Below are 25,275 nucleotides of genomic sequence, written 5' to 3'. Positions count from 1 at the left end.
TGCATTAATAAAATTCTCCCAATAAGAGCAACTCTTTCAAAATGTCCCGCCCCACAAAGTTCAATAAATGTATCAAAATGTGTTTAACCGCAATATACAAACTGGTGTGTGCGAACCTTACGACCTTGAAGCTAAACTAGCACTATCTTAATACTCGATTCCTTCACGTTTTCGAGGCTAAACATCTACATTATAGAGATAATTGAATCTGTGACCGATGAAGCAGTGCCTACAGCTGTGCCACCCACGAGATAGGAGAATTTCGGCATCATTCGGAACAGTGTAGGCTTCATTCAATCCCATAAGATCAAAAACCAAAGCCTAACAGTCCTACGATACCGTAACAACCCGGATTTACATTCTCCATGCGTACATATTTGCACGCGCCTTCTCCAATTTGTCACACCAAGCGATGATAGGGCTCCCTTGAGTTGGTTCTTCCATCGGAGATATGACCATCTGAACACCTTCTTTGCTGCAACTTCTGTTCAGCATCCTCGGCATGGCCCAGCCAGCTCAAGCGCTGTTCGCTAATTGGGCTTTAGAGAATCTGACTCCAACAGCCGTGGGAGTACTTTTGGCTCAGACGTAACAATTGGGCAAGCAAGTGAGAGAATGGCGTATTACGGTAAATTCGCTCACAAGACTGCCTTGCTTAAGCAGTCAGTGAGTAAATTTGTTTATTGCTTCCAAAAAGAAGTCAGTTCAAAAGCTGATTCTGTCAAATTCATCTAAGGCTTCAATATTCCCGCCATCATGTTTAAAACCAGATATTATCCATGTTCGCCCCTCCATCACAAAAATCAAATGTTAACATTAGTGGAAATATCAGAAAACCTTTGTAAATTGCAGCAGATCACAGTCTACGTATTAAAAATTTTTAATAACTCGTTCACAATTAATATTTTTATTGCAGTTTTATTTATTTATGAACTTTTTGCGAGCAAAAATCACTCAAATATTGCTTCAGCAATGTTTGTTGTTTTAGGTTTGAGTTGGTCAAAAATGAGAGATATGCATTTGAAAGCCAGCCGAAATTCGCTGCTCTTTCACTTTGTTACGCTCCAGCTTTTGCTTTCTCTTTAAAACTCAGCGAGCACCCGAACAATTTTAACGATTCGCAAAAGTGTTTTTGTTAATTAGCATTAGTGTAGATGTGTTAATTCAAGAAATTAAGAAAAAAAAAACTATATTGATAATAGCAGAAAGAGAGATGCCACGAAGAAGAGTGACGCGAAAGACCAAAGCAAACAAACGCTTGCGCACCTGCCTAAGCAACAAATTTTATAATCATCTAATTGAGAAGGTTGCTTAGATGGTGCAGCGTGACGTATGCGTGTCGTCGAGCTCCCAATCAGCTGTACTATTGACTGTGTCGCGTTGCCACTTAACATTATTACCAACTTGATTGATTTTTCTAAGAGTGTGAAAAGAATTCGATGAATTCGTTGGCGTGTTTTTAAAAAATAAATAAAAATAAATAATTGGCGCCTACACTCCTGCTAAAGGGTTTTCCAATAATAGGTGTTATTTTGAATAGCCCGCTATTTTGATATTTGACAAGTAGAAACTATGCCATTAATAAAAATGGAAGGATACACGTTTAAACAACGCGTTGAAATTATTAAAATTCAGAGACGGTTCGTAAAACTCGAATATTTTTGGGTCATCGTGAAGCACTTTGTCGGACCCCAATACGGAAATTGGTGAAAAAATTCGAGCTGTTGGGGCAAGTTAATGATGTGAAGAATAAAACCCGTGCACGTCGCTCAAGAACAGCCGAAAATATTGCTGTTGTAGCCGAAAGTGTTGAAGGAAACCCAGGTTTGTCCATTCCTCGTCGTTCTTTGGAATAAGACATTCCACAAACGTCATTACACCGTATTTTGCATAAAGATTTGGATGTTAAAGCTTATAAAGTCCAGTTAACACAAGAACTCAAGCCGGCCGATCATCAACAACGTCGTGTCTTTGCTAATTGGGTCACTGAAATGCATGAAAATGATCCGGAATTCCATCGAAAAATCATCTTACATGATGAGGCCCATTTCCACCTCGGTGGCTTCGTCAACAAGCAAAATAGTAGGATTTAGGGCTCAGAAAATCCAAGAGTTATTGTTGAAAAGCCTCTCTATCCTCAACGTGTGACGTTTTGGTGCGGATTAAGGTCCGGCGGAGTCATTGGACCTTACTTTTTAGTAAATGAAGCTGAAGCAACAGTTACGGTGAATGGATTGCGCGCTATCGAGAGATGATTAACGATTTTTTATGACCGGATTTGGATGGTATTGATCTGGACAACGTTTATTTTCAACAAGACGGCGCTACGTGCCACACAAGCAACGAAACCATTGATCTTTTACGGGAATAACACCTCTTATTGGAAAACCCTTTATTTCTGGCGTGCGTCTTGATGTTGCTTTGGGCCCACTCCGAAAAGCAAATGGTTTTTATGCGGAGCTTTTTCATGGCAGAAATAAGCTCGGAGATTTGCCATTGTCTGCTGAGAGTCGTCTTTTTATATCACTCTCGTATGGCAGTCGCCCACCAACCCATTCGGTTACGGCGGTCGGCTTCATTGTTTTTACCGTGCAAATTTTAAAACAAAACTCCAAACAGTTAACGGATTTTCTCTTAACAGGAAAGGAACGAGCCAACAATTAGATGGGAAACTATTTCTATTTTAAGTGGTGCCGGTGGTCTAGAATTTTCAAAAACGATTTTTTGTTTATTCAATATTTCGAAATAATAGGCTTTTAAGAATATACTGTCAAATTTTCGGAAGGATATTCCCAGTATTTTCGATTCTACAGCCGTTTTAGCAAGTAGAGTCAGATTCGTCACACGGTCACTCTCAAAATGTTAAACTCAATTACTTCAAAACTACTTTTTTCGGCTTGGTGTTGTGGTAAAAAAAAAACAACTATTCAACCGAATCGTCTGAAAATTTAATATGTTGTTCACAACATCAATGGCTATCGCCCGTACTAGAACCATATTCAATTATTTCGTATTTTTTTGATTAAAAAACCGAAAAAAACCGATTTTTAGAGTATCAAATTCAAAACCGCGCCATTTGTCAAATTTTTGTTTTTGTTTTTTTATTAATAATTTTTTTGGGTTTTTGTGTTTCAGAGAAATAGAAGAGTCAAAGTGGACAACACCGTCCAGGCCCAATTTTTCGGGAAGGTCAACTTCAGCGCCATTTTTAAAATTATTAAAATTAAAAAAAAAATTTTTTTTTTCATTTTATACTTTTTTTTCCTTGTTCACTCCTCTCGGAGCATAGGGCCTCGACAAGACTCAGTCGTGCGTTAGTTTCGTTAATCTATATTATTTTGATTTCTGACAGGGTAGGTGATCAGCCTGCCGCTACTTTCGTATATAAAAGAAGTTAAATAAAAAGCCTAAACAATGTAAATATAGTTTTTAATTTTTTTATTGTAAAAAAAAAATTCTGAAAATACCCTAAATTTTCGATCTCTAGACCACCGGGACCCCTTAAGCCAAATATCATATCTCCTATTTCTATTTATCGTAGTAAATGAATGATGTGTCAATGATTGCATTTAGCTGACTCAAAATTTAACGCAGACTTTGAGGCGAGTCAATTAAAAAAACAAACAACAAAAACAACGATAAAGTCAATTCAAAATCAAGGTTTTTTTCGCCGCTTTCTTTGCCTGCTGTGGCCAAACAGTAAATAATGAGTATTACGCGAGCGTACCGATGCGTTTGTTTTTTTGTAATTAAACAAAATATTTCTGCTTTGGCAACGCTGTTACCTAAACACACTCATACTCGCTCTCTGTTTCTGAGCTCAGCACAATTTCGTGCTCAAGGCAAATCCACACTTCAGTGTCACACCGATCGCAGCGGCAACGAAAAAGTCAGCAACATTTTGCTGCTATCTCAGCATTGTTCATAACGAAATCGTACGTTGACTCGGACGAGTCGTTGGATTGGTGTTCGATCAGTGGATGGCGTGATCAAATCAATCGCCTTAAAATCAAATTTCGAAGCGCATAGCAAAGGTGAATGATAAAATTAAAAAAATACACATCAAATTTATGTTTAAACAAATAGTGTAGAGCAGCAGTAAAACGGAGCGCCGCCAACTGCAAAGCTGACTTCCATGCGCCGGTCGAAGCAAGTTTAAATCGAAAAACCAAACAAAAAATCAGTGTCGAATCGGGTCGAGTGCGTGCGCGCCTGCATACCCCAGACGTGCAGACGTGGTCAAGTGCGTCGAGTGCAGCGGCGAATAGGCGGTCGGTCGGTCCGTCAGTCGATCAGACAACACCAGTCGGGCATTTAGTTACACCGATTTTGATTCAATCTATACACCCAGATAGGCATTGTAAAGCGGAACGAACGGGTTAGTTGGTGTTATTAGCATTTCCATGTAAATGCAGCTTTGTTTTTGTTTACAAATATTTACATTTGTATGAAGTTTACAATCCAAGTTTACGACCGCCAAATATTGACTCGGTTAGATGTTGCTATTATTGTTGTGGCAGTGACAAGTGGTGCAAATGGCAATTAGTGTCCTATTGAAGCAAAAAAGGTGGAAAACTGTAGGCGGGTAAACAAACATGAAAAGTGCAGAAATTTTTAAATAATTAAAAACTCAGAAATGCACTTCGATCAAACAAACGTAAGCGTTTACGTGCAGGTATTAAATTCTATGCGGACTTTATGTGCGATAAAGAAAAAAATTAAAAATTTTCGATTAAACTAAATGAAATTTAATTGAATTTAAAATGAAAATAAATAAAATAAAATATATTATAAATAAATAAAAAATATAAATAAAAAAATATGTAAATAAAAAAATATATATATAAAAAAATAAAATTAAGTAAAATAAAATAAAAGAATAGACCGAAATAAAATGAAATAAAATCATGAAGTTTATTTACTTAAAATAAAATGAAGTAAACTAAAATAATAAAAATTAAATTCAAATCAGGCCGATAACTTTAAATAAAATAAAATGGAACAAAATAGTTAAGCTTTTTTTTTTTTTGAATTTACAACGTAAAGTAAAAACAAACAAAAAATAAGAAATCAGTAAAACAGATAAATAAAAAAAAAAAAAACAAATTAAAAAAAAACTTAAAAGAAAAAAATATAAAAACAAAACATAATAAAGTAAAGAAAAAAAAATAAATAAAAAATAGAGCGAAATAAAATGGAATAAAATCATGAAGATTATTTACTTAAAATAAAATGAAGTAAACTAAAATAATGAAAATTTAAATTAAATTAGAAATCTTTCCGATAACTTCAAATAAAATAAAGCCTTCTTGAATTTACAACGTAAAATAAAAACCAAAAAAATAAGAAATCAGTAAAACAGAGAAATAAATAAAGAAATATAAAGGGTGGTTAAGTTTCAAGGGCCGGTGTTGGTTTTGAATTAAATACAATTTTTTGAGGGAATTATTGTCATTTCTCTTTATTATGATAATATTGGTATGGCTCAATTACATATGGAACAAAATATCGGCCTCGGCAGCACACCCCCATCCGATGGTTCAAATTTTCGATGACGCTGACGCATAATTGAGGTTCTATGCCGTTAATGTGCCGAATTATCTCATCCTTTAGGTCTTGAATTGTTGCTGGCTTCTCGACGTACACCTTTTCTTTCAAATAACCCCAAGGGGGTTAGAAAGAAGTCCAACGGTGTCGTTGACGTTTAGGTGTAGTTCACATTCAACATCGAGCCTTGAAATTTAACCACCCTTTATATAAAAAAAAATTAAAGTAAAGTAAAATAAAATCAAATCAAATAAAATAAAGAAATAGGCCGAAATAAAATGGAAAAAAATCATGAAGATTATTTACTTAAAATAAAATGAAGTAAACTAAAATAATGATAATTTAAATTAAATTAAAAATCATTCCAATAACTTCAAATAAAATAAAATGGTAATAAAATAACCAAATGCAATAAAGTACAGTAAAATAAAACAAATTAAAATTAAGAAATAAAATAAATAAAAGTAAAAGGAGAACTTAAATTAAATTAAAATACATAAACAAATAAAATATTATACAAAATAAAGTATTTAAAGTAAAATACAATAATATTAAAATTCAGGCCGCTAGCCACTTTTGCTAGTTGCCTTAATTGTGTAATATAACCAGTTAAAATTAAATCTCATGTTAACAATTAACTATATTAAATAATAAATAAAATAAATAATGCAGGCGAACAAAAAAAAAAAAAAGATAAATCGAAAAATATCGAATTTTATAATAATAAGAAAAAGATGAATGCAAACAAACCACGATTTAACCGCATCATTTACCTCCAGGGAAACCCCTAAGAACCAGTTTGAAAGAGTACAGTACTCCACCAAATTACGAGAAACACCATTCAATTTGTAAATTGCGCAAAATGCTAACAATTTTTTTATTATCGGGATGAAAAAAATTTTTTATACAAAAGGAGCCATTTATGAAACTGAATATGAAATGAAATTCAAATAATATTTTCGGATTAATACAATTTTTTTATTATCGTGTTGAAAAAAATTGTGCTAGCTTCAGAAGTCCTCACTTTTTTATACAAAGGGCGCCATTTATGAATATATAATATTTTGTTATGGCATGTCTTTTGAAAATATGCACCTATGTATGTATGTACATATATATTTTGCCACTAGTAAGTAGTTTTTTTTTAATGAAGAGATAAAATCGGATTTTATTCCAATGTTTCTAGTTGCTATTTTTATCTAGGTATGAAAATTAGTAGGTGTTAATCGGATATACTTTTATGTGCATAGAAGTGTATATATGTATATAAGCACATACATACAGACATACGAGTATTGATACTTACTTGCGGCATTGTGTATAAAAATGATAGACTACGAGTGCAGGTATAATAATTTAGAATTAAAGTGATGCATTAGGATTTTTTAATTAAAGTGTTTGAGTAGCAATTTGAGCAGCGATAGCAAATTACTTCACAGAACATAAAAGATTATAAAAAAATATATAAAATAAATATGTATACATATATAAATAAGTACATATGTTTATCTTACTTTCGGGTCTGAAGATATTCTCTACTAAAAACTGGAGCTTAAACGACGAAGCTAAGAAACGCTAATATCATTAAAAAATTTGTCCAACCAACTTGTTTGGCGCTATTAACTAACCACTATGGATAGATGGTTGTTGTTGTTGTAGCAGCTTACTATGTATTGATGGTCCAACAAATGGCTACAAAAATGTGTACATATATACATAAAATAATATGCATAATTTATTATAAGTTTTTATAAGGCTATCAAAGCTAAAATACAGATAAGTAGCTGCGCTTGAAAGGGGAAATTTTAACAGCTTCTGCTCAGTGGTTGGCTGCCGCCTTAGCCGCGTGTGTTGATATACAGAGAGCAAGTGATGGGATTAATCGTCACTTCGGGCATAAAACACCAAAATTATAAACAAATGTGTGTGTGTGAGTTTTTTTTAATAGCTGTACTATTTATGCCGTTAATGGCAAAGTTCAAAGTGCCTTAGCACATAAAAAGTGTTTTTTTTTTACAAAAATTTAGCTGCGTTTTGAAGTCGGGCAAGTAGCGGGGAAATTAAGAAGCTCACCAACAAATTAGAGGAGAAGTTCAGCTTAAACAGCTGCATTGGTTTTTATGGTTTATATTTCATTGTTATTGCTTTCGGATAACATTCTTGAGAATAGACATTTGATTATTTCGTAAGAGGTGCTGCACTTGCCAAGCGTGGCATTTGATCTGCAAGGAAGTTATTGGTATCAAAAATCAATCAGTGGCAAAAATCATTGCTGGCATTTGAATTGGATCACCGAACATATGAAAGTTTATAAAGCGAGTCATATGTAAAGGGTTTTCCAATAAAAGGTGTTATTTTGATATTCAAAGAAAAATGCTATTTTTTAGTATAAATGCTCCGATGTTTATTTCATTATAAAGAGGAATGTATGCCGTTAGTAGTGGAAAATAACATCAGGCAAATGACCACCAACACCACGCTAACAGGACAATATCCTTTTCATGAAATTTTCCATAACCGAATTGCAAAGTGGCTGCCCCATGTCCTCAATAGCGTCCCGAATTCCATCTTTGAGGTCTTGAATTGACCCTGGGCTGTTGGGGTAGACCTTCTCTTTCACGTGGCCCCAAAGGCCACAAGGTGTTGAATCACAATATCTCTTGCAGAGTTATTACAGGATAAACATAGTTTTTATTTGGATAACATTTCTATTCCAATACTAATATGAGCTAATAAAGTTTGTTGTGACATATGTTGCAGACATAAGAATTTATGTAGTTACGAAAGCTTGAAAATTTTCAAATATGTGGAAGAAAACACCGGTAAAAAAAATTTTTAAAACTCAAAGTCATTTCAGCCACTATAAATTGATTCAAATTAAAAACGCAATATGTTTTATAAAGAGTCAACGAAGCAGACGGCAGGGGCACATGTACAGAATGCCCAAATGAAGAGCTGCTAGTATAGCGTTCCATAGGCAAGTGATTGGGCAGAGGGGTCGAGGAAGCCCAAAAAAACAAAAGCTGGGTTGATAAGGTCACAGCCGACTTGCGGAAAATGGAAATCGCAAACTGGAAAGGCATAGCCGAGCATCGATCGGAGTGGAGAACCGTAGTGGTGGAAGCAATGATCTGCAGCAAACTGTAGTGCTATGGATGCTGATATCTATGTATAAATGTTTTCCTTTAACTCCCAGTGGAGCATAGGGCGCCCTTGTGGAGTTGCCTGTACCTCCAGGGGACGCATAAGGGAACGCTTGGCAGACATGCAAGGTGGGTGGAAAACAAAATACCACTCGCCACATTTGGGCTGCAGGGCAACCCGAATTCCCATTCAAGAACAGCCACTACATCCATTGAAAACAACCTTTTGGTGCGGCCTATAGGCTAGAGGAATCATCGGCCCATACTTCCTCAAAGGCGAGGCTAGCGCCAATGATAAACGACTTTTTCACTCCGGAAATTGAAGTCCGTGAACCTCATAACATTTGTGTCCAACAAGACGGCCATTGCGGTTACTTGCCCTGCATCGCATGAAACAATGGATTTCGTGCGTCGTCATTTCGGTGCGCAATTCATCTCGTCTGGGACCAGTGGATTGGTCACCAAGATAGTGTGATATCACATCTTTGGACTTTGATTTTCTTAAGGTTGTAAAAATTGGCCAAAACTTTTGTTCTCAGATCCAGTGTTTTAGGCGGGATCGCGCTGTATGATATAGACAAAAATCTATCGAAGTTAGACTGATGGATGGGTTTGATTGAAAAGTAATGAGCCTTATTTTTTTTTAAGCAGTTTTATTAAACCTTTTGCCTTATACAACTAATATTCTTCAAAATAGGACCCTTGAGAGTCAACACACCGCTGGTAGCGGTCCTTCCACTGCAGGAAACAGTTTTGAAACTCATCCGCCGGAATCGCGTTCAATTCGGCTGTCACAGTTTTTTGGATCGCTTCGATGGGGTCGAAACGAAGGGGAGGCTTTTCTTTTCAGGCGCGGGAACAAGAAGAAGTCCGGAGGGGACAGGTCTGGACTGTAGGGAGGGTGGGGAAGCACCAGAACCCCCATCTTGGCCAATGCAGAGGTGCAGAGGAAGGCGGTGTGCGCCGGCGCATTGTCATCATGAAGGGTCCAATTGTTGACGAGGTCGGGCCGAATCCGGGCGACGCGGTTTTCCAGCCGAAGGAGCACTTCTTTATAAAATGCCACGCTTATAGTGCTTCCTGGAGGTACAAACTCTTTCTGGACGATGTCTCGAGAGTCGAAAAATTTGATCGAGTAACGTTGCTCCAACGATCGCTGCATTTTCGCCACTGCAAAATCCTAACCCACTTTTAAAACAGTTTTCACGCGCGGAGCGATGTTGGTTGCACCGCTGTTGCCAGCGAACTGGGACCGGTTTCTAGTGGAAGGCGAAGGTCCAACGATCATTTTCCCCTACCAGCCGATTCGGTTGATCGCTTGGCAGACGCTCCGCGCTAATTACTTTTCAATCAAACCCTGTAGATTCCTATTATAGTAAATAGAAATTAAGCCTCTAACCAAATATCTCGCTATTTCTATATTATCTATAAACATACGAGGATCGTTGGGAAAGTCTGTGCAAACATAAAAACTGTTTAATTGCTTGGGTTAAACCTTTTTTATTTTTCCAAATAGTCTCCTTTTATTGCTATTCCAGTTTGTTGATCCCTTCCGAATAATAGGATTCGTCCAAGTCGGAAAAATAGCTATCCGTTTCTGCAAGCACCTGCTCTTTTGAGTAAAATCTTTTTCCCACCAGCCATTTCTTCAAATCGGGAAGTAAATAGTAGTCCGAGGGATTCGATGGAGCCAAGACTGGAGAATAAAGTGGATGCGAAACGAGTTTTAACGCCATTTCCATTAATTTTTGCGACCGCAACAGCTGAAGCGCGAGCTGGGGCGTTGTCGTGATAAAAAATTAAAATCACTCGACTTGCTCGACTCCAACGAACGCCAAACACAAAGAAATAGACCGATCTGGCTGAAACTTGGTGTGTGCGCTTCCAAGAGATGCTAATAACTAAACATAACCTCAATTCTCGTCAGTAGTGTCATCTCTCTGACTTTGCACGGATTTTTCACACAACTCTGGTATGCACGTACAGGGTTCCCAATATTCGACAGACCCATCTGGCAACCCTGTATCTTTTGACAGAGACGTCAGATCGCTTAATGACATACCGCGTTGGAAGCGTCAGTCCAAGCAAATTTTTACCATGGAACAGTACACGCCACGCGAGCGCTCCCAAATTGTTGAAATTTACATTCAACAAAAGAAGTCAATTGAGAAAACTCAACGTGCGTATAAAAAATTAAATAATGTGAAAAGTGCGCCTTCTAAGAACACCATTAAACGTTTGTACGAAAGGTGATGCTCTTTCTAATCCAAAGAGGCCAAATCAAAACCGACCAAGGCGTCGCCAAGGACATCCCAAAATCGCCGTTCTCAGCATTTAGGCATTGCTCGGACCACTTTACAACGAATCAGCCGCATTGATTTGCATTCCCGTATTGATTATTCCCGTACAAGATTCAATTGACGCAAAGATTGTTGCCTGCGGACAAGCCTCGCCGATTGGAATGGGCCCAAAGAGTCATCGAAATCCGTCGGGTCCGTCGAATGTGGGCAACCCTGTATACCAGTCGATCAGTAAAGTCCACAAGCCATGAAAATTAGTATTGTTAAGAGACTTTGTTATTATGTGATTGTCTGAAAGGCAGCGATTAACAAAAAAAAAAAAAGAAAAAAGGGGGAAAAAAAACAACCTCTCGATGGTACAAAGTTTCACATTAGAAGCAGAATTAGGAGCGATTTTTTTCTATCATACATTTGCATAAAGTTTTATCAAAGAGAGAAGGCAAGAATTAGCATAACCAAAAGCTTGTGCATGTACCTACGTTTGTGTCTTTATGGATTGGTAAACAATCAATCGCTCAATGGCTCAATAACTCAATAAAAATCGTCAAAGTCAAGGTGAGCGCAGAGCAGGTTTTTCCTACTCAGCTTCTTGCAATGCGATGAGTCCATACCACTTTTGGCGTTGAGCGCTTGTGTTTGGTATTTAAATGCTTTAAATTATACGTTGACAATATCACGTGGCTACTTAACACAAACTGACCGTTCAGAAACAAACAAAATTTGTGTGATACGCTCGTCCGTGGTAGAAGCTCACCGTGAGTATGCCATGTATGTATGTATGCACTTATATATACATATGCACGCTTATACATATATGCCCTTCAGTAGCGTTAGCTTGGCTTTTGGTTATTGGATTCTATGAATTAATTAAGAATTTAAATAAGTTAAAGGCCACTCTATAAAGAAAAAGTAATCAGCATTTGTTCACAAATTATCAGTCAGCACTAAAAATAGTATTAAAAAAAAATCAAAAAAAAAAAAAAAAAAAAGAACAACAATGCGCTGAATATGCTGAGAACCTTCGCTTTGCCATTTAACTTGACAACTTTCAATACAAATGCCGCAAGAGAAATTACAAAGCAAACAAAAAAAACAAAAAACAAAAAAATATTTACAAACCGAAATGCAGAATATTTCGCACTTTGCTCGCCTGCATGAATATGCAATTATGCATCGCTAACGGCCACTTGAGTGCGCCAAGTGAAGAGGCCACTCAGTGCAATTGTGTATATTCCAAACTGTATAGCGTTTTTCTTCCAGTCCCATTTGGAGAACCTTCACTTAGCACACACACACACAGACGTATTAACGTACTTTAGTACTATGTACGTATGTGCATATGTATGTGTCTGTATGTATGTGGCGTGATTATTTTAGCAAATCATTAATTTTGTTGCAACATGACTTTAAGAAAAATTCATAATCAACATTTCAAACACACACACATGACTTAAGATGTGAGTGGGAACAAAAAATTGTTTAACGGTGATTGTTGATAAATCGAATGCAAAAGCTAAGGGTTCATTTGGCAGCTGTGATTAAGCATATTTTAAGGAAAAAATCTAACATTTGCTGTAGTTTTTCAACGGCGGCAAGACCCCAAATTACACAATGCCGTTACGGCACTTTAAGTCAAATCGATCAAGTGATTTAGGTTGTTGACAAGTGGCAAATGCGGTTGGCGCAAATGAATAGTTCAAGCGTGAAAAGACGCGAATCAGAAACAAAGTAAAACCTTATGAAAAGCGCTACCTTGTGATTATCCAAAATGAAATAGGTGAATATGGAGTGGCGTTAGTTGTTTGCAGAACTCAATAAATTTAGTACTTTCGGCGCTTTGCTATTAAACACAGAATTTGGACAGCAAACTCCAGTCGCTAGTATTGAACACTAAACACTGTTGACTATTTTCTTAGACTATTTTCTAAAATCATTCAAATTTGTGCGAAGGCATACTAACACGACATATTTTAATGAGAGCAAAGCGAGTGTCTTTATACACAGTGAAACAAAAATAAACTGGGGCACTTGTTTCTTCTGACTTCAATCGTTTGTAACTTGAGAACGGTTCAATCAATTTTCAAAAGGCAAATGACAATATAAAGTATGCAATTCAGTGCTTGATAGCACTTTATTTAAGAACGAAGAGGCTTACAGACGATTACATAGGTAGATACAAATTAAGACCTTATGAAAAGAGTCTTATAAGTAACTTCTTAATCAGAGACTAAGGAAGAAGAATAAGCATTAAATTAAGGTAGCGTCTATCTGAAAAAACCATTCATTCTATAAACAGTTTTAGTAATAGCCACAAAAACAAATCATTACAACGGAAAATGCGAAGACCAAACACATCAACAAAAGAACACGCCTAGACTCTAAGGACACAGGATTTATTAATAAGCAACGAGACCCGTAAGGCGGAATGAGATTAACGAATTTCATCGAGCGCAAAGCAAAACGCACAAAAGCTCTCTGAACAGACTTTAATCTTTTAATATAGGCTGCATGAAACGGTCTCCAAACGAATACCACGTATTCTAACCTGGACCGAACTAATGACGCGTGCAACAGATTGATCAGAAAACGAAGAACTATTTCGACGAATAAAGGCTAACATTGCGCACGATTTAGAAAGAATAAAGTTTATGTGGGTGGGATGAAGTTGAGCTTGGAGTCAAAATAGACATCCATGCCTTTTAATTCACTAATTGTCTTCAACGGCGAGTTTCAGATAAATCTTCTGGACATTTAATTTCTAAATAGATTTCCAGATCGTTCGCGTATAGAAGAAAATTATACAATGAAGAACAGGAAGAAATATCGTTGAAATTTTGAAATTTTAAATGGTCGAGCCAAGGAGCACCAGGAGATTTTGTGGCTCCTAAAACACTCAGGCTAAAAAGCCCATTGTATTTAAAGCTCTGGAAAGGGGGTTGATAGTCAAGGAGGGAAGGAGAAAAGTATCAGAGAAAGAGATAGGAAAGAATAGAGACAGAGAGAGAGATAGTTAGTCCTGTGAGAATTTTCTAGATTCTTTGGCAAATCTGTAAATATCCTCCAGTTTTAGAGGACGAATATTACTCATTCTCATGACATTGGAACCCAAAACTCGTAGCCGTGCTCTAGCAAAGGCAGTACACTCACAGAGAAAGTCTCAGTGCTATCCGCCTCCCCCAAGCATGACAGGCACACTATGTCCTCAATGATTCCAATGGTGGTCATATGCTGACCCCATGGGTTGTGTCCTGTAATGATACCGACCATCAACCAAATGTCTTTCCTTCTAAGTTTATCGTTAATAAAGAGAATAAATAGTAGTGGACCTAGGGCAGTACCTTGGGGAACACTAGACGAAGCAATAAAAGAATAAGGCGATACATTATCAAGTCAAACGACACAGTGCCTATTATTGAGGTAGGATATTAACCACTTAAGAAATTGAGAGTGAAAGCCGAAACGCTCAAGTTTAGCAATTAATATTGCGTGAGATACCCGATCAAAGGCCTTACAGAAATCTGTAAAGATCGCATCTATTTGGAAACCTCTTTCAAATATTTCCAAACAAACCTCTGTACACATCCTTTAGTTACACATAAACTAACGAGCAGTACAATTTTGGTAATGTAATGGTAATTTTTTGTAGAGATTTTCATAGTCCCTTTCTTAAGTTAACAGTCATCATGCCAGATCATGTGGTTTGATTTACCGGCGTCGTCGGGTTAGGCCTGAGGTGTTAAGGAGTTTGCTAGCTTATTCATGCCTTGCTAGCTCCCATCCACCTTAGAGCTCAGATCTCAATCCCATTGAGCACTTGTAGGACACGCACGTACCTCTGAAGCCTGATGAAGTGGGCTTCTGCTTGTTTTTGAATTTCTTCAGCGACTGCAGGGATCTCGCGATGGTCACAATGAGTATCTTAAAAGCGCTCAATGGAATTGAGATCCGAACGCTGGGAAAAAATTTTGGGGCAACACTTTTTTTGTTTCCATTACAAAGCAAATATTCCCTTACAATCAGCGCAGTATGTTTTGGGGAGTATGAAGGTGAACGTTGCTGGTAATTGTAATTTTTCGACAGTTTTGAGAATATTTTCCTACCATTCGGAATTCACAGATAGAACGCAGGTTCAAGTCCCGGTGAAACACCAAAATTAAAGAAAAAGTTTTTTCTAATAGCGGTCGCCCCTCTGCAGGCAATGGCAAACCTCCCAGTATATTTCTGCCATGAAAAAGCTCCTCATAAAAGTATCTGCCGTTCGGAGTCGGCTTAAAACTGTAGGTCCCTCCATTTGTGGACCAACGTCAAGACGCATACCACAAATAGGAGGAGGAGCTCGGCCAAACACCCAAAAAGGGTGTACGCGCCAATTATATATATATTATCATAGCTCAACCTTTTACTCACATTAATCCTTCAAAGAAGGGGCTTTTTTCTAGGCGTTTGCGTTCTGTACAGGCTACTGTGCAGAAAATTTCTGATTGTTTGTGTGTGTACGCCCACATTTGACGAATTTCCGAGTAATTTGGCAAGATTAACTGCAGAAATTTTGGGGTTCTCGTTTATTAAACGTAAAATCCTTTTCTGTTCACATTTGAGTTACAATAATTTTAGAAACTCTTTCAGTACCACTTTTTCTAAAAAAAAATTTGGGTTTCATTATATTTTTTCAATATATTAAATATTGTCGAAGATCGCTGGAGAATTACACACCAAAATAATTAGCATCAACAGTGAAATAAATAAAAGAAAATATGGACTGATAGGGCATACTCTGCATGCCGCCTTGACTTGGAACCCGCAAGGAACGAGAAGAAGAGACAGACCAGTGATGACTTGGCAAAGGACTATCCGCGATGAAACTGGCAAATCGTGTAATGAACTGAGAATTATGTATAGAAATAGAAATGTTTGGAAAAAATGAAGCATATTAATGCAAATGATTTCTTAAAACTCTGTGAAAAATTTCCCCCAGTGTTTTTTTTTTTTTTTTGGATCACTGTGCCTTACGCTTTTACCTTAGACACGGGACATTTATATTTCAAGGGGACACAATTTAGTAATCCTTCTCACAAATTTTCTTCTTAGAAATAAAAAAGTATTAGCATAGGTGTTCAGTTTGCAATCAATGGTATCTGATAGCGGTTATAAGTCAATAACAGTGACTGTTGACTGTTAGCTGTATGCGGGCGTAACTAAGTATTTATTATGTCAAAAACTAGTCACGACTTGTAATTTACGTTAATGAATATTTTCTGATAAATCTAAAATGTAATAGAAGAATGTCAAATTAATATTGACACTTGGGCGCATTGTTCATGACATGGCGTATTTTTTTTTTTTTTTTTTTTTTTTTTTTGCTAAAAAGTGTGGAAGCGCAAATGGTTTTAGTAATTAGAAATGCATTATAAAAATGTGTAAAGATATATGCACTTATCTACCCATATAGATAAAAAATATTAGATTTTGTAAGTATTTTTGGGCAATAATAATTTAATGCCACTGGCTGAGAATAAGAATTAAGGTTTAGAATTTCAATTAAAAATAATAAATAAAAATAATTAACTAAAAAAAATACTTTTAAATAATAATAATGATAATAGTTAACATGTAACGCAGCAAGCAACTATAGCACCGGGTAGGTAGGTGAAGCAGTTGAAGTACCATTCTGGCACTACCCAAGTAGCACTAAACCGTCGGGGCTTATAGACAAGTTTTGACACATATATATATGGGGCATTCTTTCTGAACGTGAGACCCCCTGCCCCCAGAATAGATTTTGACGAAAAGAGGTCTATGAGGGCTTAAAATGTAGGTAATTATGTTTACTTTCGAAAGCAAAGTGGCACTTCTTGAAATTCAAAATGGCGGATCCAATATGGCGGATTCAATATGGCGCAATTTTGCAGTTCGTGCATCAGATTTATGCTATGAACTGATGATAAAAAATGTGATGAATAATCAGTGACCAATAAAAATAAATAATTAACTTGGATGTAAAATTAAATCCAATGCAACAATTTTACTTAAAAATAAATAAAGAAAACACGAAATAGCATAAATCTGATGCACGAACTGCAAAATTGCGCCATATTGAATCCGCCATATTGGATCCGCCGTTTTGAATTTCAAGAAGTGCCACTTTGCTTTCGAAAGTAAACATAATTACCTACATTTTAAGCCCTCATAGACCTCTTTTCGTCAAAATCTATTCTGGGGGCAGGGGGTCTCACGTTCAGAAAGAATGCCCCATATATTTTTTTTTAATTATTTAAATTTCTTTTTATGGAATTATAGTGCATTCGCTTCCAAAAGTCATAGAAATCAAAGTATCAAACTTAAAAAAAATTTTTTTTTTTAAATAAAACAAATTAAAGAAGTGCCCTTCAAAATGGCTATTAATCCTAATTTTTAGAAAATTTTGATAGAATAAAATGTTAGTCTGAAGTGGCTCCAAAATCGCGTTGATTCTTGCTACTTTTTTTCTGAGAGTTTAGTACATTTTCGCTATATAACGAATAAAAAGTTGTCAATAAGTGTCTGTGCTATATACCAACTATTTAAAGAATGGACAAGAAAAATATTATATATAGGGTTATCTAATAAGAGGTGTTATTTTGATATTCAAAGAAAAATGCTATTAATATAAATGATCGGATGTTTATTTCATTATAAAGTTATCCGTTAATAGTGGAAAATAACATCAGGCAGATGACAACCACGACCACGCTTACAGGGCAATATCCTTTTCATGAAATTTTCCATAACCGAATCGCAAAGTGGCTGTCCTATGTCCTCGATAGCCTTCCATCTTTGAGGTCTTGAGTCGACCCTGGGCTGTTGGCGTAGACCTTCTCTTTCACATGGCCCCAAAGAAAAAAGTCACAAGGTGTTAAATCACAAGATCAATTCACAAGATCCAATTGTGATCACCTCTTCGAGAGATAGCACGGTCCGGAAACTTCTCCCGTAAAAGATCAATGGTTTCGTTGCTTGTGTGGTACATAGCGCCGTCTTGTTGAAAATAAACGTTGTCCAGATCAATACCATCCAATTCCGGCCATAAAAAATCGTGAATCATATCTCGATAGCGATAGATAACACCGGTTATTTGAAAACCCTTTATATGTATAAATGAAACATATAATCCAATGTATGTAACATTGTTCTACAAATGGAGGAACCTACAGTTTCAAGCCGACGCCGAACGGCAGATATTTTTTTTTTTATGAGGAGCTGGTATTCAGGGGCAACCGCTATTAGACAAAACTTTTTCTTCATTTCCAGATTCAAACCCACGTTCTCTCTGGATTTCGGATGGTAATCACGCACCAACCCATTCGGCTACGGCAGCCGCGAAAAATATTGGTCGGGCTAAATTCATTATAACCTAAAATTTGTGCGGGCTAAATTCATTATAACCTAAAATTTGTGCGGGCTAAATTCCTTATGACCTAAAATTTGTGCGGGCTAAATTCATTATAACATAAAATTTGTGTAAGCTATAAAAACAATTTTTCATTTATTTGTTTCTTTATTAATCCATATTAAACAAAAACTCATATGAGTTCTCATTAGGCGATGGGCATAAGTTTTTGTTACTGTATCTGCCGCTCTCTGCCAATTCATTTTAAACTGCTGATTATTTTTAACTTTTAGTAATATTCTTTTAACAATTGCCCAATATTCTTCAATGGGTCGCAAGTATGAACACTGGGGTGGGTTGTGATCCTTTTGAAGAACATTTACCCTGTAGTTTTCATACCAGTACATGGCAAGACCGCTATAATGACACGATGCTAAATCAGGCTAGATCCGAACTGTCTTATGAATGGGAGCAAACGTTTTTGCAAACACTCCTTAAGATAAATTTCTTGATTTATAATGTCCTTGGTAATGAACTTTTAGCTTTTCATACCATACTGGCAGATGTCTTGCAAAAGCAAATATTTTTTAGGGAACTTTTAGAAAATTTTTAGCTTAAAGACACCTGGCACTCCTTCTCTCTTTGTTACAATATAAACTCAGCGCCCTGAATCTGCTTAAAGTTGGTTTTGGCGTATGTTTCATCGTACCTAACCACTCAGCCATATTTATGAATATCTTGACTGTATAAGTAAGTATTTTATCACTCTTATTTTGTTTATCATTTCGATTGGGAGCTACAATCTTTTTACATGATCGTAAAGCTTCACTTCTGAGCGCTTTTTGCATGTAACCTTTCGTCCTCACGTCCTTGATGCGACACAACATGCCAATTCCGCTTCGGGTCGATCGCTTGATTCTTTTTTTTCCTACGGAAGTACCATTTTAGGTACTTTTTTTTACAAGTTATTTTGCCTTAATTCGTGTGGGCCCCACAATATCTGACTTTTTCGTGAGACCAGACTTATGCAAATATGCAATTTTCTGGCTAATCTTCACTTCCTCTACCCCATCTCTCCCCCGGCCAAACACGTAACAGAAGTGAACGCGCCAATTATTTATTTATTTTGTTTTATCCTTTCACGTTCTTATTGCTATTACATTCGACACTGTATTGGGTCCACGAACATTTTTAGCCGCCTACTTCGACTTTTCTCTTTGGTCGACTTTGTTCGTAAAAGTCCCAAATGAAGCATCAAGTTTTCACTTTTTACCTGTACTTTGAATCGCTGTAACACACAAGTGGTGGTGCCACCCAACACAAAACTGTTAAGGAACTTTTCAACCTTCAACTTTTCAATAAAAATTTTTAGAATTTTTCTGGGTATGCAGTTTTAGAGCTCATTGAATTTTAGTATTCAAGTGACTACAAAATACCGCTTCCATACAAAATCCATGCTCAATTTTTTTATATGAAAGAAAAAGCCTTGTACAGTCAACAATAAAAACAAAATGCGAAAAATCAAAAGTAACTTGAAACTTTCATTTTGTTATACTAAAATTTAATGGATAGCCCATAACTGCAAAACCTAACTCACAACCATAAAATGTCCATTTTAATTATGCTAACAAAGTACTTACTTTAAGAGAGAACTTAATCTGATAGTAGGTTTGCTCAATTCTAAAAAGGTTTCATTGCAACAGGGGTCTCATCCTAACAGTAGGAACAGTAATTAGCCTCGGAATTCTCGTTAGAGACTTCTCGCAAACATAGACGCCATATATTAAATATTAATATTAAACATCTCTTCTTCTCGTATTCATTCAACTACTTTCAGCTGCACCTTTTCTTTGAATAGAAAAGAAAGCCAATACTTAACGAAATAAATGCTGTTTTTTGTTACGCGCACACATTAACAAAATAATAATGTTTACACTTCGGCCAATGGGCACATATTAGTGACTAACTAAAACCATACGATTAAACATTGCTATTGAGAAATACAGAATGCGGCGACCGCTACTTGGCTCTCAGATGGCTGACAGCATCACGTTGCCAACCTAGGTATAAAAGATATTAATCAAGAGTGGAAACAATTTTTTAGCTGTTCTGTTTATTTGTTGTTGATTTAAATGCGAAATCATGTGACATGGGAATTATAAAATGAAACTCAAAATACCCAAATAAAATAATTTTACCTACATAAATCGCTACCAAATATTTTTTTTATATTTCTAACATTGCCATACACAGAGACTAAATAACAAAGTCACTGTTGAAAACTATTTTTCAAACAAAAAAACAAAAAACGAATATAGAATGATACTGAAATTAGTTACACTCATAAAAAGAGGTGTTAAGTCAAACCCTTTAAACTCACAACAGTGCAATGCTGCATTCGCAACATTAGCTGTTGGACTGCAAGCAAATAACGCCAGCACAACAACGTTAATGCTCCGATTGCCTAGCCGAGGGTATTTAGGGCATATGCGTTCAAAGAAAAGGCAACAACAACAACAATAGCAAAAAATCAACGACCGCAAAAAATACGCTGCGAACAGCAAAAACATCAATCAACAATCAATTGAGTAACACAAAAGTTGACAAGTGTCGAAATGGGGTTTTGGTCAGCATTTTAAATAAAAATAAAAAAACAGAATAAGAGGAAGCAATGCAGGGCGACACATGCAGGCGATAATGAAGTGCGTAGGGAAAGAGAGCGAGAGAGTGAGAGGCGCGATGTTTGGTTTTGTTTTGTTGGAAATACTGCAAGTTGGATAATTATAGAAATTAAATACAATAAAATGCAAAGAAAGTAAGTAAATATAATTATCAAACAATGATAATAAAATGGAAGACAAATTGAAAACGTGTGAAAAGAAAAGGTGTAAATTTGTAGACAAATTTTCGTGGCCAACTACTGGCGGACAAGTGCGGTCGTAGTGAAAAAAAACTAAAAAAAACAATTTGCGCTCACCTCACTCTATTACACGAACTTGCTTGCGGGAGTCGTTCGTTGGTTAGCGGGAGTGAAGTATGAGTGTGAGTGTGTTGGTGTATGTATTGTGAGCGGATGCGGCTTTAAATAATATTAAATAACGATCAAAAACGTATGAAATAATCAGTTTTCTTTAGCTGTGTGAGTTTGTTTTTATTGGGGTTTTTTTGTTTTTTATTTTAATTTCTAATTTGTTTTTATTTTTTATTTAAATTTTTTATTTGGTTTTTTTTTTTTATTTCAATTCCTTGTGCTTATTATATCGAGTTGGGAGGTTGGCACAATTACTGTGTTGGCGACAGCGTGACATACAGTGGTAATCACTTTGTAATAGAATTTGTAGACGTTAACTAGGTAATCAACGAAATTTTCAGTGAGTATATGAATATAGTAATTAATTTTATTTACATATCTACACGCTGATTATACAATTGATTCGGGTAATAAATAGCAAACGAAAAAACAAATCGCTTAATGAGTACGTCGGTAGAGCGGCAAAAATTTATATTCGTACATCTTTAAATGCTTACTAAAAAAACAACAAATTGTATAATAACAATTCACTACGATTGCGCATGCGCACCAGGGCGCGTATGAGTTAGCACGATTTAAATGAATTAAAAGCAAAAATAATTCACAACGCAAGTACATACATACGCATACACACTTACATCAACAAAAAATAAAAAAAAAAAAACCAACCAACATCATTGCGCGAGACATTGCCGGAAACAAAGTTGGCATACCAATTTCATCTTCTGGACTACTGCTGCCGACTGCTGCCGTTTCACTACCCACCGCCAGCACCAAGTCTCCGCATATGCATTTTATGTATTTCAAACACATATCGGGCTGGTTGGCAGGCCAGCAGTTGTGGCCAAATGGGTGAAGCGGCGGTGCGCAAGAATTCAAACGCGTGTAGCATTTTAATTCGATAAAAATATTACAAAAAAAAATCACATGTAGCTATTTGTACAACTTAAGATACGAAATGGCAAGCAGAAAAAGGGAGTGAAAATTTATACTTCAAAAAAAAAAAAGCACGCCAAACCGACAATAAAAACAAAAGGTTGCTTTTGCTGCCATTGCCTTTGCGTGCGCTGACGCCATTGCTGCGGCTACCGCTATAGCCGTGATGACGAAGAATAATGATAGCTTTGGGCGCTGAAATGTGATGACGTTTTTGTTAATGCATTCAAATTCACCTTTCATATATGTCTATGTGATATGTATGTGTGTATGTATATATCTACATTTATTTTAATTCACACATTGCTGCCACAATTTACAGCTATTGTTTTTGCACTGCACTCTAAGTAGCGCATAACCAATGCAAAACCAAAATATGTGCGAGAAAAAGCTGAAAGGTGTTGCATAATATGCGCCAGCATCGACGCGCCACGAGTCGCCCCAATTCCATGGCCAAGAAGACGGGCAGCAAAGAGCTTCGCTGGTAAGCAGCCAACAGCGACACCACAGCAGCGATAAACAATAAAACCTTTTTTGTTTTTGTATATCAACAATAGAGTATTACATATGTACATACATAGAGGAGTTCGTGGCTGATTATAGTAGCTCAGGTGCTGTCGTTTTTACTGCTGCTGCAGACCGAGCTGGAGATGAAGATGACGACGACGACGACGACGATGGTGATGATGATGTAAAATGAAACATATGAAAACCTTTAAACGACGTTCAAAAGGCGAAGAAACCAAACAAAAAAAATTAACACATATACAAAACTACTCACATATTCAGATCAGATGCATATAAAAATGAAATAAAATATCCGCATAGCTCGTTCGAACTTTTTAGGGCAAATTAAAAATAACTCTGCTGCATTCAAATAAAATGCAATTCAGTTTTGAGCTCAGTTCGCTTGCAGGCCACACACATTAAATTTCAAAACAATGGGAATGGGTGTTTGAGTGCGCGCAAAAATCAACTGCAATAGCAAATTGCGAAAGCAGAATACTGCTGCTGTACATATTTCTTTACACTCAATTAAGATATTATATTAAATTTTAAACATTTATGGCTATTAAATACCCAATCAATCAAAGATGATGCAAAAGATAGCTGCATTCACATTAGAAAATTATGGTAGGTTACAAAAATAAAGGGTGTGCCAACAGCTGGTGATCTTTGTGATAGCAATTCAACATAAAATTTCCACGGTGCAAAATGAATCGCTTTACGCTTCGTAATGTTTAGAAATAAACAAAACTAAGTAATGTACTGTTGCGAGTTTTACAAAACAAATGTCAGCCGGGAAAATGCAACAACACTGCATTGTATACGTGAATACTGAAGAAAGTTCAATAAGCCAACAACAGAAACTAACTTCAAGTTGGTTTATAGACTAGCATCATATAGTCTATCAAATCATATGGTTAGCGTTTTACAATTTGTATGTGCAGAAACTTCAAACCAAGTGTGGCATAATGGGGAGCTTTCAGAATCATCATCATAATTATTCATTGCACTGCAGCTCGTTGTGAGTCTTAGCTTCCTTCACAATTTGTCTCCATACATTGCGGTCCATAGCCAAACTACGATAGTTGGCCACTCCTATGCTTCTCAAATCGTCCTCAACCTCGTCTAACCACCGCACACTGGGGATTTTTGTACAGAGATGCGGAAAAAAGTATACATCCCAAAAAATATTTACATTTTTACTACTAACGAAGTTGTATATATTTGTGTATGAAAAGAACATGTTTAAAAACTATTTTTTTTTTTTAATTTTAAAAAACAATGTTTTTTAAAATTCATAATTTTTTTTTTATTAATATAAGCCAGCAAATATTTACGCACAGGATACATGTAAGTTCATAATTCTGAGTTACCCTCAAAATGTCAAAACAAAATTAAAAGTGTTTCGTTATCATTATGCACACACTAGAAAGCGTTTAGTTATTATCATTGCCAAAAAATAATCAGTGGCGCCTGGTGGCACCTGCAATTGATTAAAACTGAAAGAGACGCTATTAAGCAACACGTTGGTACTAGTTTCTGACCGTAGGTAAATGTAGCTCAACTTGCAGATCCAAGAATATGAAGGAATATGATTTTTTTTTTTTTCGTAAAATTAATTATAAATAGATAATCGAATGCTTCACAGCCTTTGTTCTTCCGGCTAAAATATATAAAAATATCGTACCCTAAATGAAAAATAAAAAATTCGAAGTCGGCTCAAGCAAAAGGAAAAAAAACCACCTTGGGCTTTGAAATTTTTTCTTAGTCAGTTCAATACTATAAAAAAATTATACTTTTGACATATCTATAAAAAAACTGTAAGTCGGAGTTTAGTAATTCTTTTTGATTTTATTGTTGGTTCTATTCTGGAATTTAGAAACACCATTAAACATTGCGTAGCTGGTATGTTGCAAATTTGACTTTTTTCCGCTAAATCCCCAGTGTGCACCGCTCCCGTGATGAGTTAAAAATTATATTACTACTATCAATACTACTTCAAGTTCGTTCGGTCCGCTCAACCGAGAATATTGCGGCTAGTGCCGACAGTGTGCGCATGAATCTTAACGATTCAACATTAGTCGCACTATCCGACAGAAATAACTGGATAAAGACCAGTGCATAGCCAGTTATAAGTTTCAAATAACTCAGAAATTGAGTACACCTGACCGTCAGCTTAGGTATCGCTCTTACCAAACAGGTTTTAAAGGAGCTAGAAAATGGCGGAAATTTTGATTGAAAAACAACATTTTCAGATTAGACGAAATTTAATTTCGATTTAATCTAATAAGTGAGAAATCGCCATAATTCAGGCCTCATGAGCGTGGGACTGTTTTGATGAACCTTGTGAGCACCGTCTATATTACTGAATCTTCCATCGAAAGTATAAACGGTAAGAACGCTACGATGAGTGGAGAGCAATGCGGAGATAATTCGCGATATTAC

At 36.2% G+C, this 25,275-nt stretch overlaps 2 protein-coding genes across 4 annotated transcripts in view; one reads left to right on the top strand and one right to left on the bottom strand.

Annotated features, from left to right (window-relative positions):
- LOC129236036 (transcription factor IIIB 90 kDa subunit) overlaps positions 1 to 25,275 on the bottom strand; it is an 89,055-nt gene that overhangs the window by 37,290 nt on the left and 26,490 nt on the right. The gene's annotated exons all lie outside the window — the stretch shown is intronic.
- The window catches only part of LOC129236034 (BTB/POZ domain-containing protein 6-B), a 42,461-nt gene continuing 21,098 nt past the window's right edge, over positions 3,913 to 25,275 (top strand). The window contains exons 1-2 of one of the 3 annotated variants that reach the window (XM_054870208.1): positions 3,915 to 4,034; positions 4,087 to 4,378. The gene's annotated coding sequence lies outside the window, so the exon portion shown is untranslated. Of the gene's footprint in view, positions 4,379 to 25,275 lie in introns of all 3 variants that reach the window. The other 2 variants (XM_054870207.1, XM_054870209.1) reach the window with 2 other exon arrangements.

Source organism: Anastrepha obliqua, chromosome 1 (genome assembly GCF_027943255.1).
Source record: "Anastrepha obliqua isolate idAnaObli1 chromosome 1, idAnaObli1_1.0, whole genome shotgun sequence".
Taxonomy (NCBI): domain Eukaryota; kingdom Metazoa; phylum Arthropoda; class Insecta; order Diptera; family Tephritidae; genus Anastrepha; species Anastrepha obliqua.
The sequence above is the reverse complement of the archived record's forward strand: the minus strand, read 5'-3'. Positions and strand labels throughout refer to the sequence as shown.